The following is a 7,860-nucleotide window of genomic DNA, read 5'->3' as shown; positions in this document are numbered from 1 at the left end:
TGTAATAGAACACATGGCCACGTCCCCACCAGACATAAATATCTCTTTGATATCCCCAGAGTCAAACTTAATCTATGTAAACACTCTATGTAAATAAAGGGACCTAGTCTATGGAACTCACTCCCTTATAATGATTTGAAAAGCTGTCCAACTTCTGCCATATTCAAAAATAAAACCAAAAAGTACCTGTAGTACTTTTTAAGTACGAGGGAGTAATGCGCAAAGCGTCCCTCACCTGTGACGTCACAGCGTCACCTGACGCCATATCAACACATCGGCCATTTTGTCGTCAGTTCAGTCATGGCGAGGACTAACCCTTCATGCAAACTGCACCTACTATCAAGAAGAAGAAGATTTTGTGTTCCACCGATAGTATTATCGTAAGTAAGCACTTATATTTTATATTTTATTAAATTAATTGATTCTATTTTTCTGTAATAAAGGTCCAAAGGGTTGTTAAGGAACAAGGGTGTAGCGATACCGACGCTCAGTGCGCTCAACTCACACCAAAGTATCACCTGTGTAGCTTCTGTAATTAGTGTTAATTAGTTATGCTATAAGATAATGAAGCGAGTATAAGATTAACTCGCTACAAGGGTACTGTGTTGGGAGGTGAGGGCTGTTACTGGTGTCTGTGGGGATGTGAGGACTTGTACCAACCACTATCACCACCAGTACCTTGTCTTGCATCCTGCTTAGTATTCCTATTGAGATATGAAGTATTATTGCATTCATATAATTATTCATTCATTGTCATTACTATTTTTATGGGCTATGTTCTGTTACCCTAATGCTTTTTACCCCTGGGCATGTCCATTTACTCTCCAGCCCTTCACAAGCCACTGCTGCACCCCCTCCATGCCCATACTTACTGTGCTTATTCTTACAGGACTGCACTGCATTATGTGGTGCTCACTGCCTGGACACCTTGATACATGCATTATAGGGTTCTGGTAGTTGTTCTACTCACCAAGCCCTTCCAAGGCCAGGCTTGACATGTGAGAGCTTGGTCCAACAGGCTGTTGCTTGGACAGGCCCCTCAGGCCCACATATCCACCACAGCCTTGTTTGTCCGGCACTTCAAAATCAAATGTTTATTTACGTAAGGTACATACATATTTTTAGGTAAGGTACTCTTTATTTGGGTAAATTTATCTTCGTAGTATTTAGCTTTGGCTCGTCTAATTATCTTGGATAGCAATAACGAGTAATTCTTTGAGAATTCTTTGGAGACAATTCCTAACCTATACTTCTCCCAACCTATACTTCTTCTCAAGGTCATCTTCACTTCTTGAAGATGTTCAGGTTTTCTCTTGAAGATGTCGACGGTTGTTCCAGCAATACTGTATTTCTTTTATTGCTGAAAACCTGTTTTCAGCCATAAAAAAATAATCCTGAATCCAGAAAAAAATCCCTTTTGTATCGTCTGGAAATTTTCAAATATTGCTGATCAAACCTGAGTCTAAATTATTTGTATATATTATGAATTACAGAGGTCCCAGGACAGGGTTTTTAGGCACTCCACTTACATTTTCCCACTCTGACTTAACCCCCATTTATACAAACTCAGTCTTATCTTTTAGCTAATAATTTATTGTACACACCATACTCAGCCTGTGTAGGGTAGTTTATTGTGCATGTGTAGTATATATATTTGTGTAGTATATTTGGTATATTTAATGCCTCTAACCTCTCCTCATAGTTCTTGTCCTTCAGTTCTGGGAGCCACTTAGTAGCATGTCTTTGCACCTTTTCCAGTTTGTTTATGTGCTTCTTAAGATATGGGCACCATACAACCGCTGCATATTCCAACTTTGGTCTAACAAAAGTCGTGAACAATTTCTTGAGTATTTCGCCATCCATGCATTTAAAAGCTCTGAATATTATCCTTTACCTGCAATTGGTTGTTGCTGTATTTATAGAATATGATTTGTTCTACTTTACATTTGTTTGTTCCTTTTTTTCAAAATTTCTTTCTGCCTCTCTCCTCACTGCCGTGTAGTTGTTTCTCTTTGTATTACTGGTATGTTTGGGGGTTTGGCCTCTTCGTATATTGATTCCATTTTTGTGTCTTTTGGTCTCTGTCCGTCTTGAAATTTCAGTTAAACAAATCCTGTTTCCTAGTTCTGCATCTTTGTTTTGGTATAAATGTTTTTGTTCCTTTATCATATATTTCACAAAATTGACATACTGTGCATTAATTAATCTCAATTACTTCCTTTCCTAACAGCAAGCCTTTCCAGTAAAATTCTTTGAATTCTTTTCTGACTTCTGGCCTAATGTTTGTTTTATCCTAGTGTGTATGATGCCTAGCGTGTGTCTGGTGCCTGTTGTGTTAAACCGAAGATAAATGCATAAGTATAGGTCAGTAATTTCTCCAGCTTTGAAAGGGGCTTTCATTATGCAGCAGTATTCCACTCTAGAGAGCACTAGCGTCTTGAAAACTATCATCATCGGTATAGCATCTCTAGTGTGAAAAGTTCTTGTTATCTATCCTGTCATTTTTCTTGCAGTTGTGACGGCTACTTTATTGTGTTCTTTAAATGTAAGGCCTTCTGACATCAGTACACCCAAATCCTTTACGTTGCTTTTCCGTTCAATGTTATGATTTGACTGAGTTTTGTAAGTGGTTTCCGTTTTTATATTTTTTATTTTTTCCGTAGCGCATGAGCTGAAACTTATGTTCGTTAATCACCATGTTATTTTCTGTAGCCCATAGAAAGACCTGATTTACATCTGATTGGAGGTTTGCCGTGTCCTCTATGTTGCCTACTCTCGTGAAGATTCTAGTGTCATCTGCAAAGGATGATCAAGTACTATAGGTTGTGTCCTTGTCTATGTCCGATATGAGGATGAGAAAAAGTATTGGAGCAAGCACAGTACGCTTGGGGACTGAGCTCTTTACGGTTGATGGTCCAGATTTTATTTTGTTGACTACTACACATTGGGTTCTATTAGTCAGGAAGTTGTATATCCATCTGCCTATTTTTCCGGTAATTCCTTTTGAACGCATTTTATGTGCAATAACACAATGGTCACATTTGTCAAAGGCTTTTTTTTGTCAAAGCGTTTTGTTTGTCTTCCATGGCATCTAGTGCCATGTCAGAGTGGTCCAGCAACTGTGATAGGCAAGAGCGCCCTGTTCTGAAACCATGTTGTCTGGGGTTATGGAGATGCTGTGATTCCATGTATTTTGTGATCTTACTTCTTAGCATTCTCTCAAAGATTTTTATGATGTGCGATGTTAGTGCTATCGGTCTGTAGTTTTTTGCCTCTGCCTTATTTCCTCCTTTATGGGGCGGTGCTATCTCTGCGGTTTTTAGTATGTCAGGGACAATGCCAGTATCTTGGCTTTGTCTCCAAAGAATGTGAAGGGCCTGCGATAACGTTTTTTACAGTTCTTGATGAATATAGAGTTCCAAGAGTCAGGGCCTGGTGCAGAGTGCATAGGCATACTGTCTATGGCTTCTTCAAAATCCAGTGGGGATAGGATCACATCTGATTTATGATTTGATGTTGGTATCATATCCATGAAAAATTCATTTGGGTTATCAATCAGATGGATGGAGAGCTACACTCGTGGTGTCCCATTTTCCCAGCACTCTTTGTCATATAATGCTTTGAAACTTTTGACGGATTTGGCCTCCACCACCTTCTCACCTAACATGTTCCAACCGTTTACCATTCTGTTTGCAAAAGTGAATTGTCTTACATTTCTTCGGCATCTTTGTTTAGTTCGTTTAAATCTATAACCTCTTGTTCTTGAAATTCCAGGTCTCGGGAAATCTTCCCTATCAAGTTTATCAATTCCTGTTACTGTTTTGTACGTAGTGATCATATCTCCTCTTTTCCTTCTGTCTTCTAGTTTGGAATATTTAATGCCTGTAATGTCTCCTCATAAATCCTGTCCTTCAGTTTTGGCATGAATGTTTGTGTGCCTTCATCGTATATTTTGCAAAATATGGAATACATCTCATTTACTTTACTTTAAGAATATGGTTCGATCAATTAAAAACCCTCTTGTTCAAATTGCAAAGAGACTGAAAGAGATGCAGCATGCTCAATGGATTATATATTAGTGATTATTATTAGGATTATATATTAGTGAATCATATTAGTGATTCAATTATTATGGTCATAAAACAATAAACAAATAGTTTTGGTGTTATTACACTCTATTCACAGGTTATATATAAGTATCTGCATGTTTTGTTCACCATTACAAACCACTAAGTTGGTTTGATTTTTGTTGAGATTGTTATTTATGATAAGATTCCTTACGTTATCTGAGAATGAAGCTATGTCGGTATTGGGAAATCTATAGATGGCACTTATAGTCAAGGAGGATTTAAGGGATTTACTGGAGAACTTGGCAAAGGTATATTCACAATAGTCGTCTCTATTACTAATGAGACTATTGCAGATGAAGGTATCTTTGTAAGATATTGCTATGCCACCTCCTTTTTTTATTAGGCCTGCAGTTGTGAATGGCTTTATTATCACCTTCATTGTATTATCACCTGACCTAATGCGGGTATAAAATCAACTAATATATATATATATATATATATATATATATATATATATATATATATATATATATATATATATATATATATATATATAATTTATATATATATATATATATATATATATATATATATATATATATATATATATATATATATATATATATATATATTCAAAATTCGTCAGTGTACTACATTTTTGTTGTTGCTTTTAGGTGATGCTTTTAACCAGTGTACGTGGGTCTGATTGTGCAACCACAGTTCGAAGAATAATGAAGATATGAACAAACGGCCTGTGGTCACTATACAGTCTGGAAGGGCAAAAGAAGAAATTGGCATTTCTACAAAAACAAGAACTATATAATGTTATTTTAAGTAAGTAACCAAAAAATTAAATAATTTTTTTAAAGTTTAAAATTCACTTAAAAATGTAAATTTTAAGTTAAAAAATTTTAACCAAAAAACTTGATATTTTTCATATTTGGAACCATTCCATAATCCCAAGCATAAATGATTATATTTCTATCACTTGCTCTTAAGATTGTTTCATTTAATAGAGGTTGGGCATAATTGTTCTCTGCTGCTAATAGAACTGACTGACTTAGCTATAGGAAAATGTAAAATTAATTGGTTTATCCATTACAGTATTTTGCAGTTTATTTCATGATCCTGTGCTTAATACTTGCATAAATAGTAGATTACAAAATGCATTTTTATATCATTAGTATTGAATAATAATAATGCAAATAATTGACTTATAAATGATGTACAATTAATTGGTAGGTGATATTATATTATTAATATTTTTTCATTCTTGCAAAGCCTTAACAAAGTCATTAACATGTTAATATAAACTTGATCACCTTCCACTTATTTTCTCATGTGCTACCTACATGTACAAAACCTTATTCCTAAATGCATATTTTGTTCTGAAACTTGTCCTTTATATGTTGTGTATCACCATCTCTGGAGAGTTTTATCTGATTGATGTATAAATTACTTTTAATTTTACAGAATATTATTGTTATACTGAATTTATTATTATATAAATAACTTAATTTTACAGAATCATCTATCAACGCACATCCACAAGTTGAGGAGGAGGATGTGACCTTCCAGATGTCTGAAGTACTGAATCAGGCACCAAACAGGCCTGGTGGATCTAGGTACAAGGTAAAATAATTTAATTTTTTTTTTTTTTTTTTTTTTACTAATTGTCCGATATATATATATATATATATATATATATATATATATATATATATATATATATATATATATATATATATATATATATATATGTGTGTATATCACGAAAATAAACACGTGATTAAGAATGTGACAATGTCAGACCACGGAGGAAAAATGAAACAGGAAATTTCCTTAAGTACTTTCGTATATTAAATACATCTTCAGAAGGTCATTTTACAGATCGAGTGATGGGTATAAATAGGCAGGAGAGAGTGGTGAAGTAAGGTGAGGTACAATACTTGGACAACGCAGAAGGCCCATTGGCCCATCAGATGCACCCAATTGGCCCATCCGATGTAGCCCAATGGCCCATCTGATACAGCAGACATACAAGCATAATGCATAGGTAATTATAACATAAAGAGGTAAATATATACAATAAATTAGTGAGACAAATGTTTTTCAGAAAACATTTGTCTCAAGTTTAGTGTTTACAGAAAACCTACGAACAATTTATCTTATGTTCATTATTTTTCAGGGCATAAATACAATGTAAAAAAGTCAATTTTTTCTTCAATGTATTTAAGAGCTCTTCGAGTTGTGAGTCCAGAATTCTTAGACGAAGAATTTAAGAATTTTGATTCGATTGGTCTTAAGCTTTGTTACCCACTGAATTTTTTGGAAGTTTGTCGTAACAAAGCTCGTCGTACATATTATAATAATGTATGCAGTGAAAGGATTCGCCCAAAGAATGTGTTATGTTTACCATATTTCTCTGGGTTTGAGAATATTGTCAAGGCCTTGAAACTTTTTAATATAGATGTAATGTTTAGCTACGAAAACACTGTTGGTAAGCTATTAGTAAGGAACAGCCCTCGTAGTGATAATTGCGTCATTTATAAAATACCTTGTAAGGAATGTAATAAGTTCTATGTCGGGCAAACATCTAAAGATTTAAAATGTAGAATATCGCAACATAAATACTCTGTAAGACATGGCCAATTATCTAATGCTTTGTTTGTGCATTTGTCAGAAAAAGCTCACCAAATTGATTGGGAGAGTGCGTCTTCAATAACAAATTGTAAAAGCACCTATAACAGAAACATAATTGAATCCGCTTTGATACAGATCACCAAAGAAAGTAATTTGAATATTAGCAGTGGTCTATATAACTTAGATCCATTTCTAATAGATCAGCTAAAGGGCGATTTAAGTAGAATCATTGAAAAACATTTGTCTCACTAATTTATTGTATATATTTACCTCTTTATGTTATAATTACCTATGCATTATGCTTGTATGTCTGCTGTATCAGATGGGCCATTGGGCTACATCGGATGGGCCAATTGGGTGCATCTGATGGGCCAATGGGCCTTCTGCGTTGTCCAAGTATTGTACCTCACCTTACTTCACCACTCTCTCCTGCCTATTTATACCCATCACTCGATCTGTAAAATGACCTTCTGAAGATGTATTTAATATACGAAAGTACTTAAGGAAATTTCCTGTTTCATTTTTCCTCCGTGGTCTGACATTGTCATATATATATATATATATATATATATATATATATATATATATATATATATATATATATATATATATATATACATATATATATATATATATATATATATATATATATATATAATGTGTCGTACCTAGTAGCCAGAACGCACATCTCAGCCTACTATGCAAGGCCCGATTTGCCTAATAAGCCAAGTTTTCTTGAATTAATGTTTTACTGCATTTACTATTTTAAAAAGCTCGGGTGCAGGGGGGGGGGGGTTTGTGTAAAAGCCTGGTTTGTGCCTCGGAGAGGCTATGGGATCCAGTAAGATCGTCCTTCCTTTCCTCCCTAGAATCTGGATGTAGCAGGTGCTCAATTGTCAAAAGTGAAAAATTGGTTTTGTCTTCCGAATGCACCATTTGTGTAAATTTGCTAATAATCTTTTAAAAATAGTAAATGCCATTATTTTTGCAAAATTATTACGAGATCTATTATACTAATAACGGTTTGATAAAATACAGTAGACTGCCTACTGGATAATAGTTCCAGTCCACCTGTAGACAGGGATCTCACATCAGCTTGTATATTATACAAGGATAAGATTTGATTTACTTTTGTATTTATATGCAT

At 34.5% G+C, this 7,860-nt stretch overlaps 1 long non-coding RNA gene across 1 annotated transcript in view; it reads left to right on the top strand.

The window, feature by feature from the left end:
* Positions 1 to 279: 279 nt before the first annotated feature.
* The window catches only part of LOC138362967 (uncharacterized), a 10,124-nt gene continuing 2,543 nt past the window's right edge, over positions 280 to 7,860 (top strand). Inside the window, exons 1-2 of the long non-coding RNA XR_011227943.1 lie at positions 280 to 380; positions 5,596 to 5,702. This is a non-coding gene — a long non-coding RNA (uncharacterized lncRNA). The remainder of the gene's footprint in view (positions 381 to 5,595; positions 5,703 to 7,860) is intronic.

Source organism: Procambarus clarkii, chromosome 9, assembly GCF_040958095.1.
Source record: "Procambarus clarkii isolate CNS0578487 chromosome 9, FALCON_Pclarkii_2.0, whole genome shotgun sequence".
NCBI lineage: Eukaryota > Metazoa > Arthropoda > Malacostraca > Decapoda > Cambaridae > Procambarus > Procambarus clarkii.
The sequence above is the reverse complement of the archived record's forward strand: the minus strand, read 5'-3'. Positions and strand labels throughout refer to the sequence as shown.